Source organism: Oryctolagus cuniculus, unplaced genomic scaffold (assembly GCF_051225735.1).
Source record: "Oryctolagus cuniculus isolate XC-2025 breed Fujian yellow rabbit unplaced genomic scaffold, ASM5122573v1 ptg000037l, whole genome shotgun sequence".
Taxonomy (NCBI): Eukaryota; Metazoa; Chordata; class Mammalia; order Lagomorpha; family Leporidae; genus Oryctolagus; species Oryctolagus cuniculus.
Window position 1 is genome coordinate 1175963 of NW_028301697.1, and position 19059 is coordinate 1195021.

Here is a 19059-nt window from a genome sequence, read left to right on the forward strand (position 1 = left end):
GTCATATTAAGTAGAACAGATAAAAAAAACTACTAAGAGGGATAATGTATTAAGTTGTTCATTAACAGTCAGGGCTATGCTGATCAAGCCACCATTTCCCATAGTGTCCACCTCACTCCAACAGGTTTCCCTCTTGGTGTTCAGTCAGTTGTCACTGATCAGGGAGAACATATGGTATTTGTCCCTTTGGGACTGGCTTATTTCACTCAGCATGATGTGTTCCAGATTCCTCCATTTTGTTGCAAATGACTGGATTTCGTTGTTTCTTACTGCGGTATAGTATTCTAAAGAGTACATATCCCATAATTTCTTTATCCAGTCTATCGTTGATGGGCATTTAGGTTGGTTCCAGGTCTTAGCTATTGTGAATTGTGCTGCAATAAACATTAGGGTGCAGACCTCTTTTTTGTTTGCCAATTTAAATTCCTTTGGGTAAATTCCAAGGAGTGGGATGGCTGGGTCGAACCGTAGGGTTATCTACGACCTTGTCTAAACAAGATAAGAGTCGGAGAACTCAGAGGGCTTCCATAGCCTTGGAAACTCATGACTGGAGCATAGGGAGATTACTGATGCCATAGACAGGAGTGTCAATTGGTAAAGTCAACAACAGGAGTCACTGTGCACTTACTCCTCATGTAGGGTCTCTATCCTTAATGTGCTGTACATTGAGATTTAATGCTATAACGAGTACTCAAACAATATATTTCACTTTGTGTTTCTATGGGGGTGCAAACTGTTGAAATCCTTACTTAATGCATACTAAACTGATCCTCTGTTAAAAAAAAAAAAGAAATTATCAATTCCCAACTTGACTCTCACTGGGATTAAACATGACAATAGGTCTGCTCTGATTTCATCATCATTTAAAAAAAAATCATCTATTATTTTTCACTTTATGTTTCTGTGTGGGAGCAAACTGTTGAAATCCATACTTGATGTATACTAAGCTGATCTTCTGTATATTAAGATAATCAAAAATGAATCTTGATGTGAATGGAAGGGGAGAGGGAGTGGGAAAGGGGAGGGTTGTGGGTGGGAGGGACGGTATGGGGGGGAAGCCATTGTAATCCATAAGTCGTACTTTGGAAATTTATATGCATTAAATAAAAATTAAAAAAAAATAGTTATTAATCATAACTCTCAGTTTAAGCTTTTCTTACCAAATTTTCATGTTTGCTGATGTTTATATCTATGGGAAAATTGGGTCTCTGGATTGCAACCAATGAAAGCATCCAGACTAACAGTAATAAGGTCAACAGTCAGCAGAATGATGTCCAGCTGAACTGAAATAGATTTTCTTATTTGGTAGAGGGGTTACCTCCTGCATTATGCTGACATACTGACATAGACAGTAGATATTGGAGCCTGTCCCTTCTGCCAAATGGAGAATACCATATTTTGGTCCATCATATATATATTTATATATTATAATATATATTATATATTATACTATATATTTCTATACATAATATAGAATTGCATATAATTATTATAAATATATAATTGTATATATTATATATGAATTTGTTATTTATATATAAATAATTATTTCTGATCCAGCTCCTTACCAATGGATTGAAAAAGCAGTGAAAGATGCTCCAAGTACCTGGGTTCCTGGGACACACATCAGAGGAAAAGCTCCTGGTTTCAACCTGGCCACACTCTGGCTATTGAAGTCATCTCAATAATATATATATATATATATATAAAATACATATAATAAATTATATAATATTATCTGTTTATAATTATATATTATATAATATATTGTATGATAAATTATAATATATTTTATATATGAATATATTTATATACATAAATATATAAATAAATGTAAATATATATTTAAGGAATTTATTTATGTAGTTGACAGGTTTACTTACAGAGAGTGAGAAGAAGAGACACAGAAAGGTCTTCCATATGCTCATTTACTCCCCTAATGACTGCAAAGTCTGCAGCTGGGCCAATCTGAGCTAGGAGCTTCCAGGTCTCCCATATTTTGGCAGGGACCAAAGCACTTGGAACAGCTTCTACTGCTTTCCCAGGCTATTGCAGAGAGCTGGATGGGAAAAGGAGAAATGGGGACTAGAACTGGTGCTCATATGGGGTGCCAGCATTGCAGGTAAAGGATTACACCACTGCACCACAGTGCTGGCCCCAGTCTATCCTTTATTAAGGAGATCTCAGTAATCATGTTCAGGTATTGCTGTCCTATATTCATGGCCAAAGTCCTAGCAGGCAACATGGTTTGGAGAATCATAAGCACAAGGTGTGTAGGAGACTTCATTTCTCATACAGCACAGTTAATAACAAGGTTCCAAGAGGGGAAATTACTTGCATCATAGTCTTTGAGAACTAATGGACATCACAGGTGATCTAAAGAATTTAGAAGGTTTGTGAGCCCCTAGAGTGAAAAAGTCACTGGGAGCACAAGGACAGTGCCTAGAGTTTATTTTGATGGATTTTAGCCCCTTGCATTGGAGGGAGGCCCGAAGAAGCTGGACTGATTAGTAAACCTCAGAAGTGTCTTTTCAAGGTGAAGGCAAACTGAGACTGAGGGGTTTTTGGAAAAACGTTGAACAAAAGACATTTCCCACACGTGGTTAAGACACATCATTTATCTACTGATTTTCATCAGATCTGTTAACATTAGGTATAAGGTACAGTGGACATGGTGGATGGCATATAGCAATATGATTTTAGTAATATATCATGAGGTGCTTTTTTTAAATGGATTTAGCAGGTAAAATTGGGCTACCTAATAGGATGTAGCTGGAATAATCACCTTTTTGTTAAATAAATCTGAGGTAATAAATGTTAGTGTATGAAGACATTGAGTTTTCTTTTATTGGGCCTTCTTGGTTATTTTAATCTGGGATCTGCGAATTCTCATTTTCTTTATTTTATTCCTCATCATGTCGGACCAACTCTGCTGCTTTGGGGATTTTTTTAGTACATCTGACATTTGGAAATTTAGACAATAGTATAGTTAAAATGAGATGTACCAAGTAAAGTATTTATTTTTATTCTGATACATATTTTGGAATTCTTCTAAAATTCCTATTGAGTATCCTTGTTAAATTTAGTTGCATCCCAGGTTAAGACTTATTGGAGGCAGGCTCCATGGCTCAATAAGCTAATCCTCCACCTGCGGTGCAGGCACACCAAGTTCTAGTCCTGCTGGGAGAGCCAGATTCTGTCCCAGTTGCTCCACTTCCAGTCCAGCTCTCTGCTATGGCCCAGGAGTGCAATGGAGGATGGCCAAAGTGCTTGGGCCCCGTACCTGCATGGGAGACCAGGAGGAAGCACTTGGCTCCTGGCTTTGGATCAGTGCCATGTGCCAGCTGCAGCACACTGGCGGCAGCGGTCACTAGGGGGTAAACCAACAGAAAAAGGAAGACCTTTCTCTCTGTCTCTCTCACTGTCCACTCTGCCTGTCAAAATAAAAAATAATTTTTATAAAAAGACTTATTGGAGCCACTTTAGTGATTACACCCATGAAACTTTGTTAATAAATGCAAATAGAACCTGGGAAAATTGATGTATATCTTATGCTGTAGAGACTTAAGATTGAACATCTTTTTTATCTTTTTTAATTATATAATTTAAAAACAAATTTTAGATTTTTTTTTTTTACTTTACTAAGTCACAGCTCTGGCCCCATTAATATGACTTAACAATGTTTTTTCCTCTCAGAATTATCTCTATTGTTTCAGTTAACTGCATGCCTTTTCTTTACATTCAGATTCCCTCAGCTGTCAAAGCTTATTCATCTTAATTCTGTTGTTCCTATTTCCCTCCCTTTTATTCTGTCCCTAGGCTAATTGGGATCATGATTCTCCATTCCTTCTGTGTGGTGTCACAGTAGGCTTGAAGTGTTCTTTTTCTCTTCTGATTTCTAAAGAAAGAAATTATGTATTCCCCCAGTTTAGATATTTTAATAATGCACTCTAAAACAAAGGTTAAATGTTCTTAATTTGACAAGAATTTTCGGGGCCAGCGGTGTGGCATAGTGGGTAGAGCCACCACTTGCAGTGCTGGCAGCTCATATGGATCCAGATCTCTGCTATAGCCTGGGAAAGCAGTAGAAGATGGCCCAAGTCCTGGGCCCCTGCACCCATGTGGGAGACCTGGAAGAAGCTCCTTGCTCCTGGCTTTGGATTGGCACAACTCTGGCCATTGCAGCCAACTGGGGAGAGAACCAGTGGATGGAAGACCCCTCTCTCTTCTCTGCCTCTCTCTGTGCAACTCTGACTTTCAAATAAATAAATAAATCTTTAAAAAAAGATTTTTTTCTAATTTTAGATTTGTTCTACTTCATTGCCACTTCAGGGTGTGTGTAAGGAGTGCATATCCAGTTTTTCTATTTTGGAATTTGGGGATTTTGTATTAGCTCTGCTGTGTATTCATTTTTCTTGAGCATTGGTGATATCTTCTCCTTAGTTGTATTAAGAGAGAGAGCAATAGCCCTCATGTCTTTTTAGGTAAGTAAGACATATTAAAAACAGAGCATTCAGTATACATTCATAGTATTTTGACTTGTTCAATTGATTTTCCTGACCTCCCTTGGATATTCTTGGTCTTTGCTGTACAACTTTCTATACTCATTAATTCTTTGATATTCCCAAATCCAGAAAATGAATGACTCAACAGCTGTGTTCCTGTATTTGCTGGGACTCAGGGTAAGAAGCAAAGTGGAGGTGTTCAGGAATCTAAAGTTACATGCTACATAGCAAAGCACTTCATTTCCTATACAAAGTGACTGGGAAATCCAGAATCTTTTGCACACATATTGGATCCTGAACTATTACTGGACTATTCAGTAAGATTTTAATGTATTTATTTTCTGTGTGTGTGTTTGTATTTCTAAATAAACTCTGCTGGGCTACTTAACATTAACATGTATTGCAGAATTCTTTCATCAGTTTTTACTTTTAAAAAGTTTCTCTTTCAGTTTTATGGGAGAGGGTAGAAGTTTCCTGCTATGTAACTGAAAGTTCATTCATTCATTAAAGTTAAAAATATTTGTTGCAAATTGGTAGAATACTATTAATTCTCATGTGATTTACATGAAACTAAATACATTCTCTATTTTGTTTTGCTTAAAATTTCTGCATGTGTGGACTTCTTTTTTCCTTCTTGCCCCAAATCCCTTTGTGTATTGGGATGGCAAATGGGTTTTACACTGGAGAAAACATGTTATTTTGGCAAAGAAGTACTTAGCCTTCCTGCTTCAAGTATTCAAATATTGCATTGGAAATCAGTATATTTGTTTACTGTACAAATGTCCTTCATACAATTTTGTAATCTTCTGGGATGGGAGAGGAAGCAGGAAATAGGAGGATTATGGGTGGGAGGGATGTTTTGGGGGAGGGGAAGCCACTGTAATCCAAAAGCTGTACTTTGGAAATTTATATTTATTAAAAAAATTAAACAATTTTGTAATCTTCATCTTCCTTTTTATTTCATCCTTTTTAAAAAAAGATTCATTTATTTTACTTGAAAATCAGAGTTACACAGAGAAGGAGAGAGAGAGAGAGAGAGCAGTCTTCCAACCGCTGGTTCACTCCCCATTTGGCCACAATGGCTGGAGCTCTGCCAATCCAAAGCCAGGAGCCAGCAGCTTCTTTTGGGTCTCCTATGCAGGTGCAGGAGCCCAAGGGCCTGGGCCATCCTCTACTGCTGGATAGTAAGTCTTACTTGCCTAAAAAGATGGATAGTAATTTGAGTAGCCAGGACTTGAACTGGCACCCAATTGGAATGTCAGCACTGCAAGCCACAGCTCTACTTGCTACTCCACAGCATCGGCCCCCTAAATTCTTATGAGTATTGCTACACGATTGGAATTTATAATTGATAATGCTGAACAATTGAAACTGTCTTATTTACAATTGTAGGACTGGATATGGCAGTTCTACTTGAAGTAAAGTATGTAGCCTGCTTATTGTATGATTTTCGGAAAAGCATGTATTTATATATAACAGCAGATCTGTTAATCATTTAAAAGTGAATTGTCATGATTACCCAGATGTAAAGAATGCAATATGTGCTAATGAGTTAGCAGTCACAGACATTTAGAATTAGAGGGATTTTAGAACTTTTTCAATACTGCAGTTTTTATGAAAAACTAATAATTTTTTTTTATTTGACAGGTAGAGTTATATACAGTGAGAAATCAGAAAGGTCTTCCTTCCATTGGTTCAGTCCCCAGATGGCTGCCACAGTTGGAGCTGTGCCCATCCAAAGCCAGGAGTCAGGTGCTTTCTCCTGGTCTCCCATCCGGGTGCAGGGCCCAAGCACTTGGGCCATCCTCTACTGCCTTCCCGGGCCATAGCAGAAAGCTGGACTGAAAGAGGAGCAACCAGGACTAGAACACTTTGCCCATAAGGGATACCAGCACCACAGGTGGAGAATTAACCAAGTGAGCCACGGCGCTGGCCCCCGATAAATTTACTCTTAACAAAATATCAAAATATCTTATTTAGTATAAAGTTAGTAGTGAAAAGAGACTACCTTGTTGAACACAGAAATTTGAGATTATATTTCTTGGTATTAATTTGCATCTTAAGGCTTATTGCCTAGTTTATTTCAATATTTCAATCTAATATTACTAATAATATCTTGTACTTAGTGGTTCACTGTGTGCCAGACAATATTCTTTTGATTTTTTAAAAGATTTATTTATTTATTTATTTGGAAGTCAGAGTTACACAGATAGTGAACAAGAGGAAGAGAGAGAGAGAGAGAGGTCCTCCATCTGCTGGTTCACTCCCCAGATGGCCTAAAAGGTCAGAGATATGCCAATCTGAAACCAGGAGCCAGGACCTCTTCAGGGTCTCCCATGCAGATTCAGGGGCCCAAGGACTTGGGCCAACTTCCTACTGCTCTCCCAGGCTATAGCAGACAGCTGAATGGAAAATGGAGCAGCCTGGACTTGAACCGGCCTCCATGTGGGATGCCCCCACTGCATGCAGTGGCTTTACTAGCTACACCACAGCACTGGCCTCAAGACAATGCTCTAAAATGATGCATTAATTATTCCCAAATATTGAAAAGTGGCATGGTACACATTTGAATGTGTTGTTTTGTACTAGTTGTAGAAACAGTTTAAAATATATTTATATTTAAAAATGTAAGCTTTGATCTAAAGGTTTACTTTCCCTTAAGGTGCCTGTTTGGAAACTGAGAGATCATTGAAGTCTCAAGATAGAGTACAACTGATCTTATCCAAGCCTCCTTTATCACATGAGGATGCTAAATGCCAAGCCCAGAGAAGTAAAGTGAATTGTTCAAGGTCACATAGGTAAGTTGTGGCAGGGATAATTCTGTATTAGCATTAGGTATCCTGATACATAGGCCACTGTTCTGTCAATTTTGTACTCCTTCTGGAGTTAAAGATTCTAAGTTGTGGAAAATTGAATTTGGAAATTTAGTGGTTGCTATGTTGTTATGGTGAGAAATTTCTGTGTATAGCTATGAGTTGCTTAAATTTTATTCAATATATTTTTCTAGTATGTTTGCTATTTATTTGAAATGTATAACAAGTAGCTTCATCTATTTGCCAAAAAAAATTTTAAAGATTTATTTATATTATTTGAAAGTCAGAATTACACAGAGAGAGAAGGACAGGCAGAGAGAGTGGTCTTCCATTCACTGGTTCACTCCACAGTTGGCCTCCATGGCTGCAGCTGTGCTGACTGGAAGGCAGGAGCCAGGAGCCTCTTCCTGGTCTCCTATGCAGGTGCAGGGGCCCAAGGACTTGCACCATTTTATAGTGTTTCCCAGGCCATAGCAGAGAGCTGGATAGGAAGTGGAGCAGCCAGGTCTTGAACTGATGCCCCTATGGAATACCAGCACTGCAGGTGGCAGCCTCACCCACTATGCCACAGTGCCAGCCCTTGCCAAAAGAATTTATAGAAGCTATTCCATATATACACTTAACAATTATTTAGTTACTTGACATGAACTATCCCTGCATATTTGAAAATTTTGAATGGTATCACTTGGGTTTTAAGAATGTTATATTTTAGGTCTCTTAATATTTTTAGTGATGATGTTTTAAAGGCCCTTTCTGTTTTATGAAAAATGATAAGGATTTTGTTTTACAATGGCCATAGTATTACTACTTAAAGCAATAGATTAAATAAAACTTTTAAACAAAGTCATTTAATACTGAATTCTAACACACTGGTATATTTTAAAGTGAGAAGCCGGATTTCTTTCAGATATTCTAAAGAAGAATGATAATCAAAATTGAAGACATCTACAGTTTTTAATCACTTGTTTTAAATATTGGTCATAATGGTCCAATTTTGAGTTTAATTTTAATTAGCTTTTAAATGATTCAATATGTTTTATAGAAAAAATTCGGAGAACATAATTATATACTCAACCTCCCTCCCTTCTTTTTCCTTCTTTGTCATTTTTTTTAGCTTATGAAATGACATTTTCAGTTTACATTACATTAAAAAGGGTTCTTGAATCAAGGGACAAGTTTAACAGGCAAAAAGCAAAAAGATCGTAATTTAGAGGGTATATAGACAATGGCTCTAAACAATATTTGAATATCACATCTAAACAATATTTGAATAAATTGATAAATATTTTAATTTCTCCTACTAAAATGCTCAAAGTCTTTAATTATTTATCAAATATTAGTGCAAAATTATGGATTTAAATGATCCCAAAAAGTGATGAATTTTTGTGTAATAAAGTCCAATTTTTGTCAAGGCTTTTTGAAAGTCTCACAGAAAACTTATGTTTGTGAATGGGAAGAATAATACCAAAATATCCATACTACCAAAAGCAATTTGCAAATTCAATGTAATCCCAATCAACATACCAACGATGTTCTCAGAGCTAGAAAAAATGATGCTAAAATTCACATAGAAACATGAGAGATGCTTAACATCTAAAGCAATATTATAAAGCAAAAAAAAAGCTGGAGACATCACACCATATTTTAAGACATATTACAGGGGTCAGCACTATGACAAAGCAGGTAAAGTCACCGTCTGCAGTGCCGGCATCTCATATGGGTGCCAGTATGTTTCCCAGCTGCTCCACTTCTTATACCCCTCTCTGGTATAGCCTGAGAAAAAAGTAGAAAATGGCCAAAGTCTTTGGGCCCCTGCACCTGCATAGAGACCTGGAAGAAGCTCCTGACACTTGGATTCAGATCAACAGAGCTCCGGCCATTGTGGCCATTTGGGGAGTAAACCAGTGGATGGAAGACCTCTCTCTCTCTCTGCCTCTACCTCTCTGTAACTCTGCCTTTCAAATAAATATACTGCAAAAAAAAAAGAAGAAGTGTTAGCACTGATATAATAACAGACACATAGTTCAATGGAAAAGACTTGGTAGCATAGAAATAAACCCAAATTTCTACCAGCAACTCATATTTAACAAAGGAACTCAAATGAACTGGAGAAAGAAGAATCTCTTTCACAAGTGGTGCAGAGGAACTTGATTATCCATATGTAGAAGCCTGAAAAGAGACTCCAACATCTCTTACACTATGTGAAAGTGAACTCACAGTGAATTAAAATGTAATCATAAGACCCAAACCCAAGTAAACATAGGGAAACTCTAAATATTGTCAACACACAATAGCTTTTGGGTAAGATTCCAATAGCAATAGTCACAAAAATAAAAACAGAGACATTTGAGTATATCCAACTAAGATACTTCTTCACAACAAAGTAAACATCAGAGTGTAGATACAATGAACAGATGGCAGGAAAAATTAAAACTCTGAATGTTTACAGATTTCCAGAACATTTACATGAATTGGAAAAACTCCAAAAAATACAGTGAAGAAACAGGCAAGGATCTGAATAGACATTTCTCAGAAGAAATGTACATGGTCAAAACATGTGAATATGCCCGATGTCACTAGCCATTATGTAAATATAAATCAGAACACCATATCAGTCTCCAACACCTGTGGGAGAATACAACACTCAGGTGTTTGTGTGTGCAGCAAGTGGGTTTAGAGGACCCTGTTCACCTCTGGAGAGCAGAGCCTACAGGGAGGTAAAGAAACCTTACTGCGCAGGGGCATGCTAATCTTCTCTGTATCATTCCAATTTTAGTATATGTGCTGCCGAAGCGAGCACATGTGCTGCCGAAGCGAGAAAGAGATGAAAAGAATTTATCTCAGCTAGCCACTAATATTCAAGAAACAAGGTCTTCAGGAAAGCCAACTCAACTGACATTTTCATGTCATTGTTAAATAAAGGAAAAATTATCTAGGTTCAGCAATACGTAGTTTATAAGAGAAAGACTACAGAGTAATTTCCTTGGCATAGAAATAACTTTGTTTTTTTTTTTTTTTGTTTTTTTTTATCCATGAGGGCTTGCTATCACCACCACACACCCACATCCCATATACAAATGCCTGGCTTGAGTGGTAGCTTCTCTGCTTTGAGGCAAGTTTCTGCTAGTGTGCACCCTGGGAGGAGACGGAGGATGGCAGAAGTGCTTGGGTCCCTGCACCCAAATGGGACATCCAGAATGAATTCCCAGTTCCTGGTTTTGGCTTGGTCAAGCTTTGGCTATTGCAAGTGTCTGGGGAGTGAAGCAGTGGTTCCCTCTTCCTGTCACTCTGCCTTTCAAATCAATAACTGTTGTTGGTAATGACTAATAATGATATTCACTGATTGTCAAATTTTGAATCTATTAATTATAGACAATTTCTCTTTGTATTTTTAAACTTTCATAATGTTCTGTAGCCAATTTCATCACTAGAAATAAAAACTTTTCCTCAAAAAAAAAAAAAAAAAGAAACCTTACTGCTTTCCTAATGTGCTTATTAAGTTCTTGACCAGCGCCTGTTAGTCTTGCCACAAACTTTCTAGTCTTACTACTTTCCTTCTTCTTCTTCTTCTCTGTGACTTGTAAAATAGTATACATTCTATATACTGTGGATACTTTTGATTTATTTTATTCCTTCGGTCTCCTATGAAGTTCCTCCACAAAAGCACAGCCCTCAAAATATTCATTCATTTATGCAGTCTGCAGATTTCATGAGCTACTAAATTCCAAGTAGTATGTTAAAGGCAAGATCTGGGCCTAAGAGAAAAGTGGTCTAAATTCTGTGCCTAGAAGAGGATTTGGGACATAGTAGAACTTCAGTGAAGTGCTATGTGAATGACATGCACTCATTAAATGAGTAATCTAAAGCATACACTTCATTTAAGCAACACAGCAGCCCTACTCACCTCAGGTAGAGCAATTGAGAGGAATAATGTGAACAAAAATAAGACATCAATAAGTTGAATAATAACAGAGAAAAAACAAAATGAGATAGATGCCAACATTACTGAGCTATTTTTGAGGAATTAAATTGATAGAGGGGCTGGCATTGTGGCCAAGTGGGGAAAGCTGCAATCTGTGAGGCCAGCATAACATCTGAGTTCCACTTTGAGTTTAGGAATCTCCACTTCCAATTTAGCTCACTGCTAAACACCTGGGAAACCAGCAGAAGATGGACGAAGGACTCAGGTCCTTGCCACTCATGTGGGAGACTTGGATGAAGCTCCTGACTCCAGCATGCCCCAGGCTCAACTGTTGAAACTCTCTGGGGTGTGAGCCAGCAGATGAAAGCTATCTATGTCTTTCCCTCTCTCTCTAAATCCACCTTTCAAATAATAAAGATTTAATAAACAAATTAACTGATTTCAAAATACACAAAAACATGAACAATACTATATCATTTTTATGCCAAACTGATAAAAAATAACAAATGCTAGAGAGCACATGGGAAAAGAAAACCATCATATATGGTGGGTGAAAACACAAGTTAGTACAGATGTTATGCAGAACAGTATGGTCATTCCTTAAAAAGGATAAAAATTGGGGCTGGCGCTGTTGTGCAGTGAGTTAAAGCCCTGGCCTGAAGGGCCAGCATCCCATTTGGGTGCCAGTTCTAGTTCCAGCTGCTCTTCTTCCAATACTGCTCTCTGCTATCTCCTGGGATAGCAGTAGAAGATGGCCCAAGTCCTTGGGCCCATGCACCCATGTGGGAGACCCAGAGGAAGCTCCCGTCTCCAGGTTTCATAATGGCATAACTCTGGCCTTTGTAGTCATCTGTAGAGCGAACCAGCTAATGGAGGACCTCTCTGTGTCTCTACCTCTATTGTAACTCTTTCAAATAAATAACAAAAATTAAACTAAGATAAAAATTGACCTACCATGTGAGAGTTATCTTGCTCTTGGCTATATAGAATAAGGAAATTTTATTAGAAGGAAAGGAGGAGAGCATATCAAAGATACAGCAATTTTCCCATAACACAGCCACTATAACACAGTTCACTGCAGCCAGGATTTGAAACCAATCTAGCTGTCCATCAATGAAAAACAATGGACAGGGCAACCTCTTTTAGATACAAAAAAAGAACAAAATATTATTAAATTAATTGAAATAAGACAGAAGCAGGAACACAAATGTCACCTGGTCCTTGTCGCATGTGGAAGTGAAAGAAAATAATGGATCTGAACACAGAACTGTGATTACTAGAGGCTGAGAAGGGAAGCAGCTAGGGATAGAGGGGGATTGGATAATAGGTATCAAAAATCAAAGAGGCAGAAAGAACTTCTGGTGTTCCATAATATAATGAGATGACTACATTCAACCATATTAGGTTCTGTGTAAAGAACTGAAGGAGAGGAGCTGGTAGTCTCAAATCATGGAGAAGAATTAGAAACTGTAGTTGCTTGGGGGCCAGCATTGTGGCACAGTGGGCTAACACCCTGGCCTGAAGCACCAGCATCCCATGTGGGTACCAGTTCTAGTCCTGGCTGCTCCTCTTCTGATCCAACTCTCTGCTATGGCCTGGGAAAGCAGTAGAAGATGGCCCAAGTCCTTGGGTCCCTGCACCCAAGTGGGAGATCTGGAAGAAGCTCCTGGTTCCTGGAATCAGATTGGCAGAGCTCCGGCCATTGTGGCCATCTGGGGAGTGAACCGGCAGAGGAAGACCTCTCTCTCTCTCTGCTGCTACTTCTCTCTGTAACTCTGTCTTTCAAATAAATAACTCTTTAAAAACTTAATAAAACTGTAGTTGCTTAGCTTGATCACTTTTTACTGCATAAATGTGTGCAAATATTGCACTACACCCTGTAATAATGCATGACTAGGACACATTAATCACAAATTATTTCAATGAAATTTTAAAAATTAGAAGCATTTCTTTATATTAACAATGAACTATTTGAAAATGAAATTAGAGAAACATTTCCATGCATAGCAGCATAAGAACCAGGAACCAATGTCTTCAATGTTATCAGTGATGAATCAGATTCACAGCCCCCAGCACTCAGTTTTTGCCATATACTTTACCATGGCAATTGTGGGCATATAGTAGTAAATCAATGGACAGGAATCCTTTGTCTCTAAATCTGCTAAATAAATAAACAAGGAATTCATCAAAGAAAAAGAGATATCAATTTGGATGCCAGGCACAAAAACACATGCACTTGAGCTATCCTCCAGTTTGTGATGCCAACAAATCTTTCAGACATGTTACATTTTCAGAGACTTTTCTGTAATCTTGCTAAGCTTTCTGGAAATCTGCCTTATAGCAAAGGGTTTCCCAATTCCATTACACTCATGATATTTCTTTTGTGTGATATATTAGTTTACCATCTAGAGATAATTTATGGTACAAAACTTTTCTATGCATGCATGTTTTCTCATTTGTGAGTCTATTCATGGGAATTGAAGACTGATTTATAACAGAAATACATTTTCCAAATTCATTGCATAGACTTTTGTTCCTTATGAATTCTCTGAAGTCTGTTGATGTCTAATTTCTGGCTAAAGGTTTTATTGTATTTACAGCATGCAAAGACTATCACCTTTTGTGAATTCTGTGTCTATACAAGCCTGAAACAAAGAAAATGTTTTTGCACAATCAGTATACGCCTAAGAAACCACCTGTGTCAATTCTCTGATGTACCATTGACTTCTGACTCTAATAATATTTATAAGCTTTCTCCTTTACATGAGTCTCTGTTGGATAGGATGTGATTTCCAGCAAAAGGTTTTGTCACAATACTTACATGAATTTTGGAGAAAAGCTCTTCCACATTCATTATATTGTTAAGGTCTCTCCCTTGTTCAAATTCCATGATGGATTATGAGGCATTACCTATGTGAAATGACTTTCTCACATTTATTTCATTCATTAGATATATATGTTGTGCATTCTGATATAAGGAGAGATTTGGGCAGAGCTTTCCAACACTCATTACACCCATAAGGTTTCTCTCCCACGTGAATTCCCTGTTGTCTTATGAGGTATGGCTTCTAATTAAAGGGATTTTACTTTCAAAGGAGTTTTTCCCTATATGAATTTGATGATGTACAATGAGGGCTGAATTATGGTAAAAGGCTCTGAGTCATTACATTCATAAAATTGCTCCCCATGAGAATTCTTTTATGTTTGATGAGGTCTGATTTGCACCACAAAGGCTATTCACATGTATTATATTCATGCATTTCTCCCCTTGGTGAATTCTCTAATATTTCATGAGATATAACTTGCACAAAAAGGTCAAGTAGAAAATTCCCTGTGTGGATACTCTGATATCTTATGAGTTATGAAGTACAGCAAAGAGGCTTTCCACCATCCTTCCATCCATAAAACCTACCTAAATTGAGCAACAAAGATATAGAAAACCTAAACACACACATAACCAGATGGAAATGATACCAGTAATAAAGACCATCACTACCAAGAAAACCCCAAAACTGGAAGGCTTCACTGCTGAATTCTAACAGACATTTAAAGCACTAACTGCAATTCTTCTCAAGTTATTCAAAACAATTGAGAGAGAGGCGATTCTCCCAAATTCTTTCTATGAAGCCAACATCACCTTCATTCCTAAACTTGAAAAAAGTGCAACAAAGAAAGTAATTATAGACCAATTTCCCTGATGAACATACATGCAAAGATCTGCAACAGAATTCTGGCCAATTGAATCCAACAATGCATCAGAAAGATCATCCACCCAGACCAAGTGGGATTTATCCTTGGTATGCAAGGATGGGACCAAAGGCTTTTCCACAGTCATTTCATTTATAAGCTTTCTCCATGGTGTGAAGGCTCTGATACTTTCTGAGGTTTGACTTCTCAGCAAAGGTTTTTCCACAGTCATTGCAATCATAAGGTTTCCCCCAGTACAAATTGTCTGATGCTTTGTGAGCTTTGATTTCTCAGCAAAGGCTTTTCCACAATGATTGCATTCATAAGGTTTCTCCCCTCTGTGAATTCTCTGATGATTTATGAGGTTTGCCTTCTGGCCAAAGGATTTTCCATAGTAATTGCATTCATAAGGTTTCTCACCTGTGTGAATTCTCTGATGATTTATGAGGTTTGCCTTCTGGCCAAAGGATTTCCCACAGTCATTACATTCAAAAGGTTTCTCACCTGTGTGAATTCTCTGATGATTTATGAGGTGTTTCTTCTGGCCAAAGAACTTCCCACAGTCATTAGATTTGTAAGATTTCAACCCTGTGTGAATTCTCTGATGTCTAATGAGATCTGACTTCTGGTGAGTGGTTTCCACACAATCATTACACACATGAGGGTTTTCCACAATATGAGTGCTGTGATGGAGGGTATTTAATACTGAATGAATTCCCACAAGGTTTACATGCATAGGATTTCTTCCCTATATTTGGTCTATGATTCAGTCTAACATGTGATTGGTAAATGACAGGTTCCACAGTCCCAATATACTTATAAATGTTCTCTCTTTTCAGGTGAATACAATCAGAATTCCACAGTCAGTCAGTTGGGAGGGGTGGATGAATCCGGAAACAGCTGGTTTCCTTGTACTAAAACAAGCGCCATATCACGAAGGACTCTTGCATTTCTTTTTCTTTTTTGCATTTTTCACATTTTCTTATTTATCATGGTTTGTAATAAATTTTCTGATGTGGGTTGTGGTTTTGAGGCTGGCTTAAGGAGTTCAGGGAACCAGAGGAATGGTCTTTTTCAATTAGGGCACAGCTGTTGTTTCTCTCCAATTCTGGCTTTCTGTAATTGCTTTGGGTGCCTCAGGCAATTTTTCATTTTGAGCGACTTTTTCCTAAATGCTTTGTTGGTCTGAGTTGGTTTTGCCTTTTTCCTTTTCAAATTGTGTATTCTGATGCAATACAAACAAGGGTTTAGAACGAGGATCCATCAGGAAATTGAAAAACAGAACATATTGGGTTTTCATGATTAGAAATCATAGGCAACATGACCAAGATGAGTTTTTGGGTTTTGGAAAATGACATAGAACCCTTCCACTGAGGGGCAGATATTAATTTCCTCCAAATCGAGAGTGAGTGCGATTTTCAGGTGAATTCAATCAGAATTCCACAGCCAGTCAGCTAGGAGGGGTGGATGAATCCGGGAACAGCTGGTTTCCTTGCAACTAAATCAAGCCCAATATCACAAAGGACTCTTGCATTTCTTTGGCTTTTTCTCTTTTTTCTTTTTTTCATGGTTTGTAATGAATTTTCTGATGTGAGCTTTGGTTTTGAGGCTGCAATATAGAGTTCAGTGCACAGGAGGAATGGTCTTTTTCAAAAAGGGCACAGCTGTTGGCCTGCTTCAATTCTGCCTTGCTGTCATTGTTTTGGGTGCCTCAGCCGATTTGTGGTTTCTTGTGTGGCAATTTCCTAAATGTTTTCTGGGTCTGAGTTGGTTTTCCCTTCTTCCTTCCCAAATTTTGTAATTCTGACGCAACACAAACAAGAGTTTGGACAGAGTAGCCATTATGAAATAAAAAACATTACAATTAGGCATTTGAAGAATATAAATCTACAGGTAACACGACCAAGGTGAGTTTTTGTGTTTTGGAAAATAAAATGGAACACTTTGGCTGAGGTGACAGATATTAATTCCCTCCAAACTGAGTTTCACTACGATTTTCAGGTTAATTCAGTCAGAATTCCACAGGCATCAGCTGGAGGGGTGGATGAATGCGGGAACATTCGGTTTTCTTGAGACTAAATCTAGTCCAATATCATTATGGATTCTTGCATTTTTTTGGCTTTTTTCTCATTTTTCTTATTTATCATGGTTTGTAATGAATTTTCTGATGTGAGCTTTGGTTTTGAGGCTGGCATATTGAGTTCAGGGCACAAGAGGAAGGTTCTTTTTCAATCAGGGCGCAGCTGTTGGCTTGCTCCACTTCTGGCTTGCTGTCATTGTTTTGGGTGCCTCAGCCGATTTGTGGTTTCTTGAGTGCCAATTTCCTAAATGTTTTCTGGGTCTGAGTCGGTTTTGCCTTCTTATTCCCAAATTTTGTATTCTGATGCAATACAAGCATGTTTTGGAGAGTAGCCATTATGAAAGAAAAAAAAAAAAACCACAGCGCATTGACCTTTCAGGATTAGAAATCTACAGGCAACACAACCAAGATGAGTTTCTGTGTTTTGGAAAATGACATAGAACGCTTCTGCTGAGGGGACAGATTCTAATTCCCTCCAAAATGAGTGTGAGTGCGATTTTGAGGTGAATTCAATCAGAATTCCAGAGTCAGTCTGTGGAAGAGGGGGATGAATCTGGAAACAGCCAGTTTCTTTGTGTCTAAATCCAGCCAAATATCACAAAGGACTCTTGCATTCCTTTGGCTTTTTCACATTTCCCTTATTTATCATGGTTTGTAATGAATTTTCTGATGTGAGCTTTGGTTTTGAGGCTGCAATATAGAGTTCAGGGCACCTGAGGAATGGTCTTTTTCAAACAGGACACAGCTGTTGGTGTGCTCCAATTCTGGCTATTGTCTTTGTTTTGGGTGCCTCAGCTGAAATTTGGTTTCTTGAGTTTCACTGCGATTGTCAGGTTCATTCAGTCAGAATTCCACAGGCAGTCAGCTTTAGTGGTGGATGAATCTGGGAACAGCCGGTTTCCTTGCAACTAAATCAAACCCAATATCATTATGGATTCTTGCGTTTCTTTGGCTTTTTCACTTTTTTCTTATTTATCATGGTTTGTAATGAATTTTCTGATGTGAGCTTTGGTTTTGAGGCTGCAATATGGAGTTCAGGGCACAAGAGGATGGTTCTTTTTCAATCAGGGCACAGCTGTTGGCTTGCTCCACTTCTGGCTTGCTGTCATTGTTTTGAGTGCCTCAGCCGATTTGTGGTTTCTTGTGTGGCAATTTCCCAAATGTTTTCAGGGTCTGAGTTGGCTTTGCCTTCTTCCTTCCCAAATTTTGTATTCTGATGCAATGCAAAGAAGAGTGTGTAGAGAGTAGCCATTATGAAATAAAAAACAAAACAAATAGGCATTTGAAGCTTAGAAATCTACAGGTAACATGACCAAGGTGAGTTTTTGTGTTTTGGAAAAAAAAATGGAACACTTTGGCTGAGGTGACAGATATTAACTGCCTCCAAACTGAGTTTCACTGTGATTTTCAGGTTAATTCAGTCAGAATTCCACAGGCAGTCAGCTGGAGGGGTGGATGAATCCGGGAACAGCCGGTTGCCTAGCGACTAAATCAAGCCCTATATCATTATGGATTCTTGTATTTCTTTGGCTTTTTTTCTATTTTTCTTATTTATCATGGTTTGTAATGAATTTTCTAATGTGAGCTTTGGTTTTGAGGCTGGCATATTGAGTTCAGGGCACAAGAGGAAGGTTCTTTTTCAATCAGGGCACAGCTGTTGGCTTGCTCCACTTCAGGCTTGCTGTCATTGTTTTGGGTGCCTCAGCTGATTTGTGGTTTCTTGTGTGGCAATTTCCCAAATGTTTTCGGGGTCTGAGTTGGTTTTGCCTTCTTCCTTCCCAAATTTTGTATTCTGATGCAATACAAGCAAGATTTTGGACAGAGTAGCCATTATGAAAGAAAAAAAAAAAACAGCAAATTGACCTTTAAGGATTAGAAATCCATAGGCAACACAACCAAGATGAGATTCTGTGTTTTGGAAAATGACATGGAATGCTTCTGCTGAGGTGACAGATTCTAATTCCCTCCAAATGGAGTGTGAGTGCGATTTTGAGGTGAATTCAATCAGAATTCCAAAGTCAGTCTGTGGAAAGGGGGGATGAATCTGGAAAC

At 38.1% G+C, this 19059-nt stretch overlaps 1 long non-coding RNA gene and 1 pseudogene across 1 annotated transcript in view; one reads left to right on the forward strand and one right to left on the reverse strand.

The window, feature by feature from the left end:
• Positions 1–10788, forward strand: part of LOC149119064 (uncharacterized) — a 128406-nt gene extending 117618 nt beyond the window's left edge. The window contains exons 2-3 of the long non-coding RNA XR_016228822.1: positions 7168–7303; positions 10356–10788. This is a non-coding gene — a long non-coding RNA (uncharacterized LOC149119064). The remainder of the gene's footprint in view (positions 1–7167; positions 7304–10355) is intronic.
• LOC149119065 (U6 spliceosomal RNA) lies at positions 10051–10118 on the reverse strand (annotated as a pseudogene).
• Positions 10789–19059: the final 8271 nt, after the last annotated feature.